The sequence below is a fragment of the Chrysemys picta genome, chromosome 2 (genome assembly GCF_011386835.1).
Source record: "Chrysemys picta bellii isolate R12L10 chromosome 2, ASM1138683v2, whole genome shotgun sequence".
In the NCBI taxonomy this organism is placed as follows: domain Eukaryota; kingdom Metazoa; phylum Chordata; order Testudines; family Emydidae; genus Chrysemys; species Chrysemys picta.
The window spans coordinates 148601541-148620677 of record NC_088792.1 but is presented as its reverse complement, the minus strand read 5'-3'; the positions used below and the strand labels follow the sequence as shown (position 1 = coordinate 148620677).

The window sequence follows — 19137 nt, the reverse complement described above, 5'->3', positions numbered from 1 at the left end:
TGTTCCAGCCCGCTGCTTGGCAGACACCCACTTTGCCAGCCGTGACGCCATCCCAGCTGTGCCGGGTGCGTGGGAGCTCCTGCCAGCCACCGACCATCTGGCCAGGGCGCTGGCTGTGCTGTCATGGAGGGCTCTGTCGGGGTGACACTACCGGGGTTGAGGTCCTGGGCCCTGCAAACGAACGTCACTGGGGGCTGTGCCCATCCTTGGCCCCTCGGGGATGCGATTTCCCTGCAGTGCTGTGATGTTCCCCTGGTGTTGTCTGGACCGGTGATCTGCTAGATCTCCCCAATCCTCGACTCTGGGAGCCAGTCTTACCCTGCTCTGCTGTGAGACCCCCCCACTCCTGGGCTGTTCACACCCAGCCTCTGGCATGTAAGCTGCTCCCAGCTACTTACATGCCCAGCTGCTCCCAGCCAACTGAATGACACTAGTCAATATCTCCGGTCTCAGACACAACCCTAGGAACCTCCGTCTTGCAGTGCCCAGTTATGCCCGCTGGACGCTGCAAGCTTATATGAGTTCATCAATTTAACAAAGAAATTGATATGTACCAGGCTTGTTATCCCAAGGGGAGTCTCTGACACACTTCAAACCAAACGCACTGCTTCCGGTAGAATAAACAAACAGATTTATTAACTACAGAGATAGATTTAAGTGATTACAAGTCAGAGCATAACAAGTCAGATTTGGTCAAATGAAATAAAAGCAAAACTCATTCTAAGCTGATCTTAACACTTTCAATGTCTTTACAAACTTAGATGCTTCTCACCACAGGCTGGCTGGCTGCCCTTCAGCCAGGATCTCCCCTTTGATCAGCGCTTCAGTCGCTTGGTGGTGGTGTCTGTAGATGTAGGTGGAAGAGAGAGGCAGAGCATGGCAAACGTCTCTCCCTTTTATCATGTCCTTTCCTCCTCCTAGGCTTTGCTCCCCTCCTTCAGAGTCAGGTGAGCATTACCTCATCGCAGTCCCAAACTGACCAAGGGAAGGGGGGTGACTCACTCAAGAGTCCAACAGATCCTTTTGTTGCTGCCTAGGCCAGTGTTGTTTGTTCCTGCCAGGCTGGGCTGGGTTTGTCCCATACATGCCCTGATGAGGTGTGAACTGCCTCTCTCCTCTTGGACAGTTTTTGCCTAGGCTTGTTTTAAGCCATGAGGATACATTTTCAGCCTCATAACTATATACATGAAATTACAACCTGTAACATCACTGTAACAACACTGCTCAGTGCATCATGAGCCTTCCGAAGACACCCGACATGACAAACTTTGCACTGGATACCACACAATCATTTTACAAAGATGAACATGGAAGTGCAGGGTGTTCCCCCAAGGTACAGAGCATCACACCTCCCCTCTTAGTTTACTGCAAGCGGGTTAGTCACCGACTATCTTGAAGGCAGTTTGTTGTTATAGTTCTCTTGGCACCCAGCCATTAAGGCCATGAGGCAGTGTGTCTCAGTTTCCCCATTCACAGAGCAAACCAGGTTTTTTATGGTTTCTCTGCTGTGATAAACTTTAAACCTGTTTACAGGTATGAATTGAAAAGTAGCATTATCATAAGGTTTAACATCCGTATCATCTGGCACTCCACCGAGGTCAGTGGCATTAGCCCCACTTTACAGCTGGGGAAACTGAGGCACACTCGCTGCAGCCTGCTCCTCAGCACAGTGCTTCGAAGGCAGCTGTCCCAGTGCCCCCTGGGACTGAGCGGCCGTGTTCTGTCCCAATGCCCCACGCCCAGCACAGTTACAGCAGGGCTTTCCCTCTCCCGCTCGTCCGGGCGGAGCCAGATTGCGAGTGGCATTCCTTCTGCACTGCGCATGTGATCAGCTATGCCAGCAACGCGGATCCCTCCCACAGCACATCTGGGGCCGTCCAGATGGGCCGTCCTGGCCAAGGGGACGCAGCGTCACTCCCACCCATCGGCACATGGATCGGACGCTGCGCCCCATCCCCATGCCGCGGTGGGGGTCACTGAGGCCGGCAACTCAGCCCGGGGGGGGGGCTGTTGTGCTGGGGCAGGTCTGGCAGCCTCAGGCTTGGGACGGTGGTAGCTGGGCTGGGCAGGTCCCTGGGGGCAGCCCTGGCATGGGTCACCCCACCTCTGCAGAGCCACTCCCTGGGGAACAGGCTTGCCCCAGTGCCCAGGGAGCTAGAGGAGCTGGGGCCTGGCGTCTCCATGTCTGCTGGGGGGCAGTGAGAAGACAGGGGTCTGGCAGAGGTCCCAGCACAGCAGCCAAGCCGATGGGATCGGTGGCAGCAGTGGAACGGGCCGGCCAAGTCCCAGCCCTGGGCAGAAACCGGCCTGACTGGCTCAGAGGATCCGGGGGGTGGCCTCAGACAAGCCTCACTGACCCTATGGGGCTGGGCCTGAGGAAGGGTCGGGCTGGCCTGAGCCTCTGCGCTGTGGGGCCAGGCAGGGCTGCAGGCAGAGGGCAGGGCCCTTCTCTCTGCAGCGGATGGCAGGAGGCAGGATCCCACTGGATGGGCCTGGGCCAGTAGGGCAGGAAACGGGCTAACTGGCCACGCAGAAGCTTTCTCCCCATGGCCGTCCACCCCTCTGGGGGAAGGGGAGCAAACCCATGGGACCAGCCCCAGCAGGGCATGTTCCTGTCCCCCTGCCCCCCCAGTGCAAAGCATCCCCCACAGCCCCAGAGCTGGGGGGAATGGGCGGAGCCAGAGGGGAGGGGCCACAATAGGCACCCTCATGCAGAGGGAAATGTAGGGACCCCTGTGCCAAAGTGCTGCATGACCAACCCGCTGCAGGAACTGGGCGAGTCTGGTGGGCCATGGGTGGACGCCAGCCCTGCACCCCAGGCGGGGGCAGCACAGCCTAGTGGCCAGATCACTGGGCTGGGATGAAGGCGATTCAGCTGGCAGAGCTCCTGCCACAGCACTGCTGGGTGACTTGGCCAAGTCACCGCCTTGCTACGTGCCTCAGTTTTCCCTACCCATTCGGCTGCCAGCAAGTGTCTCACTGTATGTCTGTGCAGCAACTCGCCCCAGCGCCATTGACGTGACACCCGACGAGATGCAGATGGTGCCCCTTGCTGGCCTCCCCCGGAAGAGCCCCTCTGCCCAGCGCGAGTGGCCCAGTCTCTGCCAGGCTGCCAGTGGCGAAGGGCTAAGCGTGCCACGGGGCTCTCGCTCACTTTCTGCGTGTGCAGCCTGCTGGAATAAGGGAGTTAGTGAGAAGAACAACAAACCCTCCCCCGGCCCTGGCCCCATGCCCGGGGGCTGGGCCCAGCTACCACGCAGACAAATAACACTAAACTCCACATAACCCCTCGGCACCAGTTCTAATTCCGCGGGGAGCTGGGCTGGCAGCCAAGGGGTGCGGCCGGGAGAGGCTGCGGGGCAGGGGCTGGCAGGGGGACTGCGCAGCAGGATTCTTCACAGCTTCACTGGCTAATATCAGATTCCTTTGGCAGCACTCAAGGTGCTAATTGGGAACACGCCCCCTCCCATGCTGCCGTGAGGGGGGGGGGAACTGTCAGCAGCCTGGAGCATGGCAGGAGGTTGGGGTTACAGAGGGCAATGCTACCCAGGGCTTTGTAAGCAACCCGTTAACCCTCTCGCCCCCACAGCAAAGCTGCATGATCCCTGCTGGGCAGGCCAGAAAACTGAGGCACAGAGGCCAAGCCCCAGGTTGTGCAACTGGCCAGGACCAGAACCCAGGAGTCCTGGCTCGCAAGTTCCTGAGTTCTGGTCCCAGATCTGTCGCTGGGGGAGCTCTGGGCCTTAGTTTCCCCATCTCTAACAGTGGGATAATAACAGCTCCCTGCTTCGTGGGGCTCTGTGGCGGGTCAATCCATTAATGGCTGTATGGTGTCAAATAGCCCATTAGATAACTGCTAAGTATTGTTGTTTCCCTGCTTTAATCACTGGATCCCACTTCCTTCCTAGAGCAAAGAATAGAACCCAGGTGTCCTGGCTCCCAGCCCCCACTCACCCCACCCCCCTCCTAGAGCTGGGAACAGAACCCAGGAGTCCTGACTCCCTTCTCATTGCTCTGACTCCTAGCTAACATTGCCTCTTCATTAAAGTCTACACTCCCTGTACCACTGTGCAGCTAGGACAGCAGTTGAGTGGTAGGTTCAGGAGGGTGGGGGTGGGGGTCTACTCCAGTTGTGCCAATGACTGCCATGCAGCTGAGTGTTTATACTAACCTGACCAGCAGAGACACAGCTGATGGCTGTCATACAGGTGGTCACTAGGTTTCAGAGTTAACATCCCACTGAGATGAACAGGAAGGGATGGCACCACTCCCAGCATCCGTCTGTTGGCCAGTTCTGCAGTGAGTCCTAGCTGGGACAGTTTTTTCACAACCACAAGGGGTAAGGACTTAATTTGTGTCGGAACCTGGAATTCAGCAGACCTGATCCAGCTGCTGGCATCTGCAGCGCCCCCAGCAGGCAGGATGGGAAGCCACAAGCACAGCAGCTGCCCCGGTGCAGCCGGCCCACCCAGCTCCATCCCACCATGCCCTGCAGCACTCACCTCCCCCCACGAGCCTCCACTCTGTGTGTAACGGAGCCGCCCCCAACCTGTGCCACACTCCCTCACTGGTGGTCTGGGCCTTGTGCACAAACAGCATTTAACTCCCAGTCACCCTGCTGGGGAGACATGGGGCGAAGGGGTTGAGAAGCCGTGCCACCTGTCTGGGGCTCCCTCCTCTTTGGCATGACCCAGGAGCCTCTGGAACTGAATACCCAGTCACCCATAATCCAGCGGGGCCCAGCCCAGTCCCATCCTCCTATCCCCTGTTACCTAGAATCGCCCAGGGCCCTGCCCTGCCCCATCACCCAGTCCCCTTACCCAGACTCCCCCAGGGCCCTGCCCACCCCCTGCCCCCAGCCCATTACCCAGAATCCCCTGGGGCCCTGCCCACTCATAAGAACATAAGAATGGGCCTACTGGGTCAGACCAAAGGTCCATCTAGCCCAGTGTCCTGTCTTCTGACAGTGGCCAATACCAGGTGCCCCAGAGGGAATGAACAGAACAGGGAATCATCAAGTGATCCATCCCTGTCACCCATTCCCAGCTTCTGGCAAACAGAGGCTAGGGACACCATCCCTGCCCATCCTGGCTAATAGCCATTGATGGACCTATCCTCCATAAACTTATCTAGTTCTTTTTTGAACCCTGTTATAGTCTTGGCCTTCACAACATCCTCTGGCAAGGAGTTCCATAGGTTGACTGTGCATTGTCTGAAGAAATACTTCCTTTTGTGTGCGTTAAACCTGCTGCCTATTAATTTCATTTGGTGTCCTCTAGTTCTTGTGTTATGAGAAGGAATAAATAACACTTCCTTGTTTACTTTCTCTATACCAGTCATGATTTTATAAACCTCAATCATAACTCCCCTTAGTCATCTCTTTTCCAAGCTGAAAAGTCCCAGTTTTATTAATCTCTCCTCATACAGAAGTTGTTCCATACTCCTAATAATTGTTATTACCCTTTTCCAATTCCAATGTATCTTTTTTGAGATGGGGCGACCACATCTGCACACAGTATTCCAGATGTGGGTGTACCATGGATTTATATAGAGGCAACATGATATTTTCTGTCCTATTATCCATCCCTTTCTTAATTATTCCCAGCATTCTGTTCGCTTTTTTGACTGCCGCTGCACATTGAGTGGATGTTTTCAGAGAACTAGCCACAATGACACCAAGATCTCTTTCTTGAGTGGTAACAACTAATTTAGACCCCATCATTTTATATGTATAGTTGGGATTATGTTTTCCGATGTGCATTACTTTGCATTTATCAACATTAAATTTAATCTGCCATTTTGTTGCCCAGTCATCCAATTTTGAGAGATCCTTTTGTAGCTCTTCGCAGCCTGCCTGGGTCTTAACTATCTTTAGTAACTTTGGATCATCTGCAAATTTTGCCGCCTCACTGTTTACCCCTTTATCCAGATCATTTATGAATAAGTTGAACGGGACTGGTCCCTGTACAGACCCCTGGGGAACACCACTATTTACCTCTCTCCATTCTGAAAACTGACCATTTATACCTACTCTTTGTTTCCTATCTTTTAACCAGTTACCAATCCATGAGAGAACCTTCCCCCTTATCCCATTACAGCTTACAGCATAAGAGCCTTTGATGAGGGACCTTGTCAAAGGCTTTCTGAAAATCTAAGTATACTATATCCATTGGATCCCCCTTGTTCCACGTGCTTGTTGAAGAATTCTAGTAGATTGGTGAGGCATGATTTCCCTTTACTAAAACCATGTTGACTCTTCCCCAACAAATTATGCTCATCTATGTGTCTGACAATTCTGTTCTTTACTATAGTTTCAACCAGTTTGCCTGGTACTGAAGTCAGGCTTACAGGCCTGTAATTGCTTAGGGTTACCATACGTCCTCTTTTTCCCGGACATGTCCGGCTTTTCGGCAGTCAAACCCCCGTCCGGGGGGAATTGCCAAAAAGCCGAACATGTCCGGGAAAATGGCGGCTCTGCTCCTCCCCGACTCTTCGGCTCTGTTTAAGAGCCGGGCTGCCCGAGCGCTACCAGCTTCGGGCAGCCCCCGTGCCTCCAGACCCTGCGCCCCCAGCCGGGCACTTCCCCTCCCGGGCTCCGGTGGCGCAGGGTCCGGAGGCACGGGGGCTGCCCGAAGCCGGTAGCGCTCGGGCAGCCCGGCTCTTAAACAGAGCCGAAGAGTCGGGGAGGAGCAGAGCCGCCGCGGCTGGAGGCTCTGCTCCTCTTCGGCTCTGTTTAAGAGCCGGGCTGCCCGAGCGCTATCGGCTTCGGGCAGCCCCCGTGCCTCCGGACCCTGCGCCGCCGGAGCCCGGGAGGGGAAGTGCCCGGCTGGGGGCGCAGGGTCCGGAGGCATAGGGGCTGCCCAAAGCCCGAGCGCTACCGGCTTCACGGTTTGCCGGGCAGCCTCCAGACCCTGCGCCCCCGGCTGGGCGCTTCCCCTCCTGGGCTCCAGCTGCGCTGGGGAAGCACCGGCCAGGGGCGCAGGGTCTGGAGGCTGCCCGGCAAACCGTGAAGCCGGTAGCGCTGGGGCAGCCCTTTCCCCGTGGCTGGGATTGGGAGGGAGGAGGGGGCGGAGTTAGGGCGGAGTTGGGGTGGGGTTGGGACGGGGCTAGGATTGGGGAAATGGGTGGGGCCAGGGCCCGTGGAGGGTCCTCTTTTTTTATTTATTAGATATGGTAACCCTATAATTGCTGGGATCACCTCTGGAGCCCTTTTTAAAAATTGGCGTCACATTAGCTCTCCTCCAGTCATCTGGTACAGAAGCTGATTTAAATGATAGGTTACAAATTACAGTTAGTACTTCTGCAAGTTCACATTTGAGTTCCTTCAGAACTCTTGGGTGAATACCATCTGGTCCTGGTGGCTTATTACTGTTTAGTTTATCAATTTGTTCCAAAACCTCCTCTAATGACACCTCAATCCGGGACAGTTCCTCAGATTTGTCACCTAAAAAGAATGGCTCAGGTTTGGGAATCTCCCTCACATCCGCAGCCATGAAGACCGATGCAGAGAATTAATTTAATTTCTCTGCCGTGGCCTTATAGTCCTTGTGTGATCCTTTAGCACCTCGATTGTCCAGTGGCCCCACTGGTTGTTTAGCAGCTTCCTGCTTCTGACGTACTTAAAAAAAAAATTGCTATTACTTTTTGAGTCTGCTTCTCAAATTCTTTTTTGACCTTCCTAATTGTATATTTACACTTCATTTGCCAGTGTTTATGCTCCTTTCTATTTTCCTCACTAGGATTTAACTTCCACTTTTTAAAGGATGCCACTCCTATCGCCTCAGCCCATTACTCAGACTCCCCCGGGGCCCTGCCCACCCCCTGGCCCCAGCCCGTTACCTAGAATCCTGGCAGGTCCTGGCACCTGCCTGGCACTCGCCTGCGCTGCGGTGCCAATGGGGGGCTCAAGGCCCAGGCAGGCCGCGCCCGGCGCTGCGCTGCACAAGGAAGGAAGCTCATCGCTCTTGTCAGTGCTCGACTTCCCCTCGCTGGGACAGGGGCTCGTGGCTACGGCCCCCCCACCCGCTCCTGCAGGAGGAAACCGGCCCCTATGCAGCAGCCCGGGGTCAGCCAGCGGCCGAGGCCCTGCCTGGTTCCAGGGGCCCAGCGACCTCCCATCAGTCCCACTCCCTTCCCCCTCCACAGAGCCCGGGCGGGGGCGGGGGAAGGGCGGCACAGTGTAGGTCTGAGCCAGCCTGGGCTGCACGACCCCCCCACGGCAAACCCAGCTCGAGGGGACCTCTCGCTCGCCCCCTCCCTGTCGTGGCGGCACGGCCCCATCACAGGGCTCGGTATTGGCATGCCACCGATATGCCCATATGGCACCATTATGCCAGCATGATATTAATGTAGGGCTGCCAATCTTGGTTGGATGCATTCCTGGACATTTCATCATGTGATGTAATTTTGAATTAAAGATTCATCTTTCACTCCTGGACACTCCAGGACAATCCCGGAGGGTTGGCAACCCTCTGTGAGCGTGATCCTGGCATGCCAACATGGGCCCTGCCTGGTGATGGCATGTTCCTGGTGTGGCACTGGCATGTGCACATGCTGTCATGGCACTCATATGCTATTGATATAGCTGTACATGGCACAGGTGTGGGACCGGGCTACTGGCATGGTGCAGTGGGTTGGTATGGTACTGGTATGTTGGCATGTATGTTACTGACACGATGCTGCCATGTGGATGTGTGACAGCATCCCTATGCCTGTGTCCCTTCCCTGCCCCCTCAGTGCCCCCATCGTCCCACCAGCCTGGCTCTCATCCGAAGGTCTCACCCCAATGCCACGCTAGGGGGCACCTGTCTGCAGCGCCTCCCCATCCCCCATGGCCAGCTCCACCCCAGAGATGTCCCCCCAGCCTGCTAATGGCGCTGTGCCCCTGGGGTCCGTAGGTCCGGGAGCAGCCGCACGCCAGCCGGCAGGTGGGGAACGTGCTAGGGGACGTGGCGTCGGTGCTGGCAGCTGGAGCAGAGAGGAGTTGACGGGGTAGCGGGATGGGCACCATGCAGCCTGGACCACTTGGGGGAGATCTGAGTGGGGCAGCTGACACCAGCTGGGGACATTCACCACCACGGGGGCTCTGCCTCCCGGGCTGCAGCTGGCCCAAGGTCAAATCGTAACCGGGGAGACAAGAGCAGCCTAAACACAGCCCCAGCCAGCCGGGTCACGGCAGCCCAGCCAGCCCACGCGAAACTGGCAGGGCCGAGCGCAGACGTGTGGCCAAGCTGCCCGGAGCTGAGCGTGATTGCACCAGGCACAGCTCGCTGGGGGCCCAAAGTGCTGCTAGGACTCAGGGCGGAGATGGGGAGCACGCCCTGTCCCCGGGGGGCAGCGAGGTGGGGGGCTGGACACTGCCTGCATGGCTCAAACCTGGGGTGGGGGACCGGGGTGTTGTGACAAGCGGGGGCTCCAAGAGGAGATGGGGGGGAACTGCCAAGGGGTTTTAACCCCTGTGGCGCGGGGATCCTCCGGGTTGATGACCTGAAATGAGCTGTTCACGAAGGGGCAGCTGGCACCTTCAGCGGCCTGGCACATGTGTGGCGACCCTGCCCTACAGGCCTGGGGCCTGAGCGTGACCGGGCAGGCTGCAGCCAATGTCCCGTGGGACCAGGTTGATGCACTAAAGTCAACCCACAGGTGACCCAGCGAGGATTAGAACCAGAGATGGGCCGACCCTGCTCCTGGCTCCGACACCCCCACAGCCTGCGGGAAAGCTCAGATCTGGACCAGACCCTTTAGGATCAGGCCCATCTCCAGCGGGAACCCAGGCATCCAGGGCGTGGGATTGTTCTGTGCTGCTATGTCCCTCAGGCCCCTTCCTTCTCCGTCAGTCAATGGCGGCCGTTGCCCGTGTCCTCGCGCAGGTCGGGGCAGGACTGGCGGTCAGGGCAGCCGCGTGGGCGGCCTCCGCACACAATGTCAGGAACTAGGAAGGAAAGGAGTGACCCAAGCAGGCCCTGTGTCAGCTCACACGGCTCCGGCAGGAAGGAGGGCGGGGAACAGGGTGGGGTCCCTTCCCCAGGCCTGACCCACTTGGCATGGCAAGAGGGCCCTTCCGCTGCTTTATTTAATGCATCCGACTTTCACAAGTGCACGTTTCCTCCTGGGGCCTGGAAGCCAGCTGGGGCGTCCGGGATGATGGGCCACATGGCAGCTGCTCTCGGCAGCCCACAGGGGCCCTGATTCCACTCTGGGGGTCCCAGCTGGCTGGCAGGGACGGGACCCCCAGCCCCAGAGGGTCACTGTGCTGCAGGGAGATGGGAGAATTGGGGACTCGCTCCCCACTTGGTGCTCATTGGGCCCCAGATTATACTGAGCATACCACGGAGGTGCAGCTCGCTCTGGGGAGGAGGCCATCCACCCCATGCACAGATGCCTTGGGGGAATTCTGGTCCCGTGATCTTGCACATCCAGACGGGGCCTCGGGGTCAGAACAGCCACACGGGCCTGGCTGCACCTCCTGCGGGCATGAGCAGCTCAGCTGGCACCTGCGGCTCATGGGCTCGAGGTGGTGGAGCTAGGCCAGGCCAGCCCCAGGGTGCCCTGTGGACGACTCCCAGGCAGCCAAGGACCGGCAGATCTGTGGCTGAGTCCTCCCCCCTCTGGCTGCCTTTTGGGGTCCCCTGTCTCCTGTAGGCCTGGGGCAAATTCAGCACCTCCCAGTCAGCTCATAGCCAGAGCCCCATTGCAAACAAGGGTGCTCGGGGTCGGGCAGGGCAGGCTGGGCAGGGGGTGCCCTATAGGACATGCCGGCTGGGTGGGCTGAAGATGCGGGGCTGGATCGGGCGCATCCTGCTCAGGGGGTGCTGCAGGGCAGGGCTGTGAGCCGAGCCGGGTGCAAGGCACCGCTGAAACCCAGAGCAGCGATTCAGCAGCCGCAGGAGACGGTTTGCAGGGTGCTGGTGGGTAGAACCGGGCTTGGGGAGCTGGGTCTGGGCCAGTCCCTGCCGCTCCCTGGGCCTCGGCATCCTCGCCTGCGCCGTGGAGCTGAGAACTGGCTGGGGATGGGGTTGTGTATGAGGGGGGAGCTCATTCCCCGTCTCTACAGGCAAAGCAGGACGTGCCTCCACTCGCACCACACCCAGAGCCGTGGCCGGGGCCGGGGAAAAGGGCCGTGTCTGAGCCGGAGGGTGAACTGCAGAGACCTGACTCGGAGGAACGGGAACCACCTCATGCATCCATGTGAAGAGCCATATGGACCCACGGACCCACACGGACACCCACAGACGCACGGACCCATGGAGCCACACAGACACACACCCACACGGACACCCACACTCACATGGACCCACACGGACACCCACAGACACACAGACCCATGGATTTACACAGACACACCCACACGGCCACCCACAGACACGAGGATACACGGACCCACAGACCCACACAGACACACCCACACGACCACCCACAGACCCATGGACCCCCACAGACACCCACCCACAGACACACCGACCCACGGACCCACACAGACACACCCACACGGACACCCAACAGACACATGTTCCCCACGGACACACACAGACACGTGGACACACAGACACGCATGTCCCCAGACACAGACGCACCCACAGACTCACCCAGCTCCGCCAGCACGCAGAGACATGCCCCTGCCACCTCCTGAGCACACAGCCACACCCCACCGGCCTGCGTAGGGTTACCATACGTCCGGATTTTCCCGGACATGTCCGGCTTTTTGGGCTCCAAATCCCCGTCTGGGGGGAAAGCCCAAAAAGCCGGACATGTCCGGGAAAATCGGGACATGCCGGGCCGGCCGTGCGGGTGCTCGGGGGCCGGGCCAGGGGCCGGGGGCTCGGGGGTCGGGCCAGGGGCTTGGGGGCCGGGCCGGGCCAGGCCGGCGGTGCGGTGCCTGGCCGGGGGCTCCAGGGCCGGGCCGGTGGGGCTGGGCCGGGGACTCGGGGGCCGGGCTGGGGACCGGCGGTGCGGTGCCGGGGGCCGGGGGTGCTCGGCCGGGGGCCCGGGGGCCGGGGCCGGCACCCCAGGGCCGGGGCCAGCCTGGGCCGCGCCTCCTCCCCCCACACTCCCCCTTACCTGCTTCAGGCTTCCTGCGACTCAAATGTTCGCGGGAAGCAGGGGAGGGGGCGGAGACTTTGGGGAGGGGGCGGAGTTGGGGCGGGGCCGGGGCCCCGTGGAGTGTCCTCCTTTGGGAGGCACAAAATATGGTAACCCTAGGCCTGCGGGACACACACGCTGCACACACGTGGCAACGGGCATCCGAAGCCCTGACGCACACACGTGGATACACAGGCACACGGAGATGCCATATGGGCCTCACGGACACATGGGCACCACCCAGAGCAGATGGGTTGTGTTAACCTGGCCCACTATGGTCCGGCCTCACTCCACTCCCCCCGCTGATCCTGTAAGGATGAGGCCTTTGTCTGCAGCCATTAGCTGAGAAGCAGGAAGTCACATCCTCACAATCCAGCTAATGACATTAAAACGCTGTACGATCGGGCAAAGAGCCCCCACCAGCACCAGATACAAAAACAGAGCTTAAGATGCTTAAAGAAAACGTAGTTTGACAGCATCTGTCCAGCACGAAATCACTTATCAACAGTTGTGGTTGTGAAATCCCCACTTATTGTTTTGTCTTTATGGGCCCCACTTCTCTATTGTGTCTCTGTCTGGGTCTTTGATTGTTTCTGTCTGTTACATAATTCGTTTTGCTAGGTGCAAATCAGTTAAGGTGGTGGGGTAGGGTCAGTTAGGGATTGTTTTACACTATGTCAGGACTGGTTAGAGAATTGTTTAGTACAATGATTGGTTAAGGGATAGCTAATAGGGTGTCAACTTTCTAATCGCACAAAAGGGAACATCCCTTGCCCAGCCTCCTGCCCCGCTCCTTCCCTGAGGTCCTGCCACTGCCCTGCCCCTTGTCCGAGGCCCCGCCCCTGCTCACTCCATCCCTCCCCCTCTGTTGCTCGCTCTCCCCCACCCTCACTCACTTTCACCAGGCTGGGGCACGGGGTTGGGGTGCAGGTGTGGGGTGAGCGCTCCATTTGGGGGACTGGTTCTGGGGTGGGGCTGGGGATAAGGGGTTTGGAGTACAGGGGGAGTTTGGGTGTGGGAGGGGACTCAGGGCTGGGACAGGCGGTTCGGGGTGCGGGGTCTTGGCAGTGCTTACCCCTATATGGGTGGCCAGAGATGCTCCAAGCCAGGGGTGGCCACCCTGAGAAGGAGCCAGAATTGACCAATGTACATTGCCAAAGAGCCACAGTAATACGTCAGCAGCCCCCTATCAGTTCCCCCCACCCGCTCCCAGCACCTCCTGCCCACTGGCAGCCTCCTCCTCCCTCCCCGCACCTCCTGCCTGCCGCGATCAGCTGTTTCGCAGTGTACAGGAGGCTCTGGGATGGAGGGGGGAGGAGCAAGGGTGCAGCAGGCCCAGGGGAGGGAGCGGGAAGGGGCAGGGCCTTGGGTAAGGGGTGGAGGGGGGCGAGGCCTGGGGTTGAGCAGTGGAAAGTTGGCGCCTGTAGCTCCAGCCCCGGAGTCAGTGCCTATACAAGGAGCCGCATATTAACTTCTGAAGAGCCGCATGCAGCTCCGGAGCCACAGGTTGGCCACTCCTGCTCCACGTGCTGCCCTTGCACCCTCAGGCTGCCTCGCTCCTGCAGCTCTTACTGGTCACAGTTCCTGGCCAATGGGAGCTGCGGAGCCGGCCCATGGGGCGGGGCGGCACGCGGAGCCTCCCTGGCCCCCTATGCGCCATGAGGCCACAGGGACCTGGTAGCCGCTTCCGGGAGCCGCGTGGAGCTAGAGCAGGCAGTGAGCCTGGCTTAGCCATGGGCCCCCCTGTGCCGCCGACCGGACTTCTAACAGCCCAGTCGCTGGTGCTGACCAGAGCACCAGGGTCCCTTTTCAACCGGGCGTTCCAGTCAAAAACCAGACGCCTGGCAATGCTAACAGCTAAGCAGGACTCAAGTTTCACTGTATAAACTGGGGTCCAAGAAGGGGACCGGGAGAAGGAACAGAAGGATAAGAAGGAAAGGCCTGGAGGAAGAAGAAGAAGAATAAGAAGAAGAGCTCACCTCTGAGACTCAGCCTACGATCAGAGCCGCTAAGAATCCTCCACACGACCGAGACGTGCAGCACTCAGAGCCCAGACATGACCGATCTTGCCGGGCCACCAAGAAAAGTCCGCCTGGGTGGTCAGCACTCGTGAGTCGGGCACTGTGCTCAGGACTGTTCATCACTAGAGGAGACGGGTATGACTGTGTGGGAAAAGGTCCTGCAAACCTGCAAAGGGGGCGTGTGTCCGGAGCCCGAGGAGCTGGGTATGGGCGGAAACGTAACCAGATCACACCCTGAGCCCTAGGAGCTGGTGGACCCCGAGCCCTGGGAATTGGGAAAGAGTGGGTGCCTAGTGCCCTAGTGTGTGTGTAACAGAGAAGCTGTGTGGGTAACAATCCAGCCCCCCAGTGTTTGCCCTTCCCTTACCCTTCCAGCCCCCCCAAATCCCATGCCCTGCCACCTCTCCCCTCTCCGCACACCGCATCCACCCCTCCCCCATCCTTATCCCCCGCCACTCCTCCCCTCCCCCCACGCCCACATCCACTCCTCCCCCGCCCTTATCCCACAGCCTGCCACCTCTCCCCTCCTCCCCACCCCATCCTCCCCTCCCCCACCCTTATCCCCCGCCCCCCTCCCCTCACCCCTCTTCTTGATCCATGCACACACCCAACCCCCGCTGATCCAGCCCCCCGCGTTCTCCCCTCCCCTTACCCTGCCAGTCCCCCATCCCACGCCCTTCCAGGAGGAGGGGAATTTGCTCATTGGTGAACATGTTCCAGGAGTGGGAAACTGAGGAAGCAGCTAAGGACCCGAGATTCTCATCTCCAGGGGCGCAAACACTCCCCTGAGAGCCGAACCAGGTCCTCCAGGTTTGACCTCCAGGGCTTCAAGGCCAACCCCTGTTACCCTGCCCCCTCCCCAGGCTGGTGCTCTCTGCTATGGTTGGAAACCTTAAGGTTGTTTTGTTTTTTTACAAGAAACATGATTAGCTGAGCCTGCAGTCCTACTTGGGCCTGGGTTTGGATCCTCTCCTCAAGGAGGAAGACCATTGTGTAAAAGGGGCCATAGATCAGTGGGACTGGCTAACCTGCTTTCCTGTCTCCCGAAAGCCCAGCTTTTACCGTGGGAATCAAAGTGTCCGGACATTCAGGCTGTAGTTTAAAAATTGTTCATGATCTCCAAATGTCAGTATTAACGATGATCCCCCCTCCAGCCCCCGATCCTCCCATTTTATTCTGAGTCGTTGTGGGAGGGTCCCCCCGTGAACCTAGTGAGGAGATTTTTGAACTTCCCCCTTGAAACTCTAGAGCCCAGGCGGTTAAAATCTCTGGACGCAAACTAAAAGCATTATTAGACAAGTTTCATTTGCTACCTGTAAATGGAGGAAATGCAGAGGCTAGAGAAGGACATTTTACCTATAGCTCATTGACTAGTGGGGATATTAATGATTATATTATAATCCCTAGAATTAATTAGTCTTTCCCATACTTTTGCTGTACTTTCTCACCCCTGTCAGTGTCCAAGTTGTAGACAGTCTGGCCTAATGGTTGGAGCAAGCATCCGGCCTGCCAGTTAGAGCTGAATCCAGACGGGGCACGTCCAGAAGCAGCGACGCCGAGGGTTGGAGCCGGGATTCAGAGACCAAAGCCCAAGCCGAAGGGCGAACGGCAGCCGCAGTGAGGGTTGGAGCCGGGAGTCAGAGGTCAGGAAGGGACTGGCCTCTCAAGGAGTTCGGCAGCTGGATCCTGAATGCTCTAGGATTAATTTGTTCCGCGCTCTCACCTGGGCCGAGGTACTGCTGGTCCAGGCTGCCTGAGGGTCGGGTGGAGCTGAGGCGTTTGGAGGGCAGCCAGACATTATCTCCTGCAGATGGGGTGGTGGCTTGGTGTTTTCGGTCAGAGTGACGTGTGTGGGTCTCTTTGCAGGCCCAGGTACTCGGTTAGCTCTGTGGACCCAGTGAAGCTGGGCAAGGAGACCTGCGGCAGCGGGGCCTGGGAAGCCATGGGTGCGGCCGCAGAAGGGGAGGGTGGAACGACAGTCTGAGTAGCATGGGCTCTGCCAGGGCGCTGCCCGGGGGCACTTGCTGTGAGCAAACCCTGCATGGCAGGAGGGTGGCCCCGTCATCCTGACGATGAGAAAGCAGTGGAGGAACGTGAGGGCCTGGCCTGCCTGTTGGCCTGAGGATGATGGGCCCAGGAGGGAAGCGGTTCCCTTCCTCAGAGTTTGCAGAATTCACACCAAAAACGGGATGTGAATTGGGAACCTCGATCTGCGACAAGTCTGGCTGGCAGCAGAAAAACACAACCTAGGAAAAGTCCGGGCTTTCCTGGGCGCTGGGGGAGCGAAGAGAAATAAAATGCGCCATCGGAGTGAGGAGATTGACGGTGACGAGGATGATGGTGCAACCCAGGAACGGGGCAGCTTTACGATGAAGTCCAAGGACACCAAGGACCAAGGTCGAGATGGGGTAGGAAAAGGCTGAAGAAGACTGTGTGGGTTGGCACGTGGGCACAGATCACATGATCTAACAACCTCTTAACGGCAGTGCTCAGCCCTGGCCCCCGGAAACTCCATCACACCAAGTTTTGGGTTTTGAAGCGTCTGAAGTGGCTGGCAGTTGGTGTATCCTGGCAGAGCATTAACACCTCGAGTCTGAACTGCAAAGATGCCTTCTGCGATAAAGCAGCTCATCCTTCAAATGAAACCTGAGTTGGGCAGAGACTTGGGAGCAGCTGGGTCTGACAGATCTGAGTGGTCTTGAGGCAGCAGGGACCGCATGAGGGAATTCAGGTCCCTGTTTGCTGTCCCTCAAATAAAATGTGATGGGCGTAAAACAGTAGTCAAGGGAGCATGTCTGATTCTGTGTATTTGTCCTTGTGGGACAGAGCATCTGCTGTCCCATTCATGATCCAGGGCGGTAGGTGGCAACAAAATCGAATTGGGCCAAGAAAACTGACCAGCGGATCTGTCCCTGGTTAAGGATACAAGCCGTTCAGAGATAGTCCAATATGTCCCAGAAGCTCTCCCTGGCGAAATGCTAGAATGTCGCTGGAGCGTTATGTAACCCAAAAGGCATAAGTAGCTATGTCCTTATTGGGTGTGAAATGCAGTTTTCCAGTTGTCTCCTTCCCTGAGTCGGACCAGGTTGTAGGCCCAAAAAAGGTCCAACTTACTCACAATCTTGACCAAGCAGCACCTCGTTAGTAGCTGGTTTTGAACAGTCACTTTGGTCAGAGTTCAGTAGTCAATACAGGGGCATAAGAAGGCATCCCCTATCACAAAGAAGATTGGAGACCCCACCAGAGAGGTGGAGGGGTGAACAAACCCCTTCTCCAAGTCCTCACAGCGGGACTCCCAGAGTGTCTGGAGTTCAGGTTCCCAGTGGGAGTATAGATCTTGGCTTCGGGTGGAGAGTCAGTTGGACAATCGTAACTGGGACGGGGCGCAGGGCATCCCCTCTCTTTGTACTGAAAACACGGAATTCCGGAAGCGCTCCAGTGGATCGCAGGGTGGCAGCAGTCCCCTTTGGCGAACCTCCTTTGATCTCTGAATCCTCTGGTAGCCGGCGAACATCATGGGAGGTTTCAGGCCCAGAACACAGGTTTGGGTGCAAAACTAGTGACAGTCTCCACACAAAGTGTCCCGTGCCCGGCCCCAGTGGTGCGCGGTTGTGGGCGTCGACCAGGGAATGCCGAGGATGACAGCATGGATTGGATCAAACTGTGGAACCTCCCGGTGACCCTGGAGTCTGGTAACCATCAAAGGCGCCATTTGGTGTGTAACCGGGCTGGAGGAGAGGCGGAAGCCATCAATAGACTCCACCAGTTCCGGGATGCTCCAGTCGTGAACCTGGACAAATCTAAGTCTAATTGTCGGAGGTGCCCGAGTCCAGGAGCGCCCCGGCTCTCTGCCACATGTAGCCAGAGGGGGCACTGGAGGGGGCTGGCACAGTGTTCATTCATCGCCACGGTGCTAGTAGACAAGGGGGGGTGAAAGTCCTGGACTGGGGAGGGGACAGGCTCAGCCCAGACCCCCTTAGTGGGGCTGGGGCCTGGAGTGTTTCTGGAGCGTCTGGATTCCCCACAACACAGGCCGAAGCAGGACACCAGCCCTTCCCCATGTCAGAGAGGCAAGGCTGAACCCAGCTGTTCTGCTCGGGCCCCTGTGAGGAGAATGTGGAAGGGGGTCGGGGCCTCGCTTCTCTGTCTCCAGGCGCGGTTCAGTTAGGGGGCATCAGGACTGACTCACAGCTTGGCAAAGGCGTCCAGGTGGGGCGGCGGCTCCACGCCAGGGCATGTCGGGAATGGTAGCGCTGTGACGACTCGTTCTGTTCAGCGGCTGTCAGGGCCAGCGATGCTCACTGGCTGCTATGAGAGCGACTGGGCTGTGGGCAGGGCCCTATGCCCAGATAGTGCCCACCGAGCTCTGTGTTGGGTGCCCTTTTCGGAGAGCAGCTTCATTCCCATGTGGGAAGAGCCTGAGTGACCCCTTGGAACAACCCGGCTGTGACGGACGAGCACGGACCCCAGTCTCTGGGCACAGACTGTCTGGGAGCTCTCAGAGACGTCCCTATCAGTGGGTGAAATCCTCTCACACGCGGGCGTCCAGGAGGGGCTGGAGTCCTCGTAGCCTCGTGTCTCTGAATGAAGTGAGTTTGGTTTTAATTACCGCCAAGATAAGCACCCTGGGCTTGAAGGAAACCTCTGGTCGAGCGCAGCCAGCAAACTGGGCCAGACGCAGCCCCTCTCCTCGTTTATTGGCAATGTCAGGCGCTGCCTGAGGATGCTACAAAGGCATCAACCCCCCCAGGATATCTTAGAGCCCTGTGGAAGGCTTGTCAAGCAGCAGCTGCAGCTAAAAATTCTTCCCTGTTTGGAGGGCTGGTGGCCGGGGGCTCTGCCAGGGGAGGGGCCCGGTGTCATGGTGAACCCTGGATGGCACGTTTTGGCCAGGTCATTAATGATCCCCCCCCCCCAACCAGTTTCTTTATCTAATTCTCCCCTAGCTGATGCGATGCCAGGTCCTCTCTGTGATTTACCACGTGAGCCTCCAGGAACGGCCAGCGACGGCCAGCGATGGAGAAAAGCTCCAGAAGGT

At 58.1% G+C, this 19137-nt stretch overlaps 1 long non-coding RNA gene across 1 annotated transcript; it reads right to left on the bottom strand.

The window, feature by feature from the left end:
* Positions 1 to 607: 607 nt before the first annotated feature.
* On the bottom strand, positions 608 to 8077 carry LOC122174589 (uncharacterized). Its single transcript, XR_006176641.2, has 3 exons — positions 7840 to 8077; positions 4172 to 4310; positions 608 to 3170 (listed from the first exon to the last, which is right to left on the bottom strand). It is a non-coding gene; the product is annotated as an uncharacterized LOC122174589 (long non-coding RNA).
* Between the last annotated feature and the right edge of the window lie 11060 nt (positions 8078 to 19137).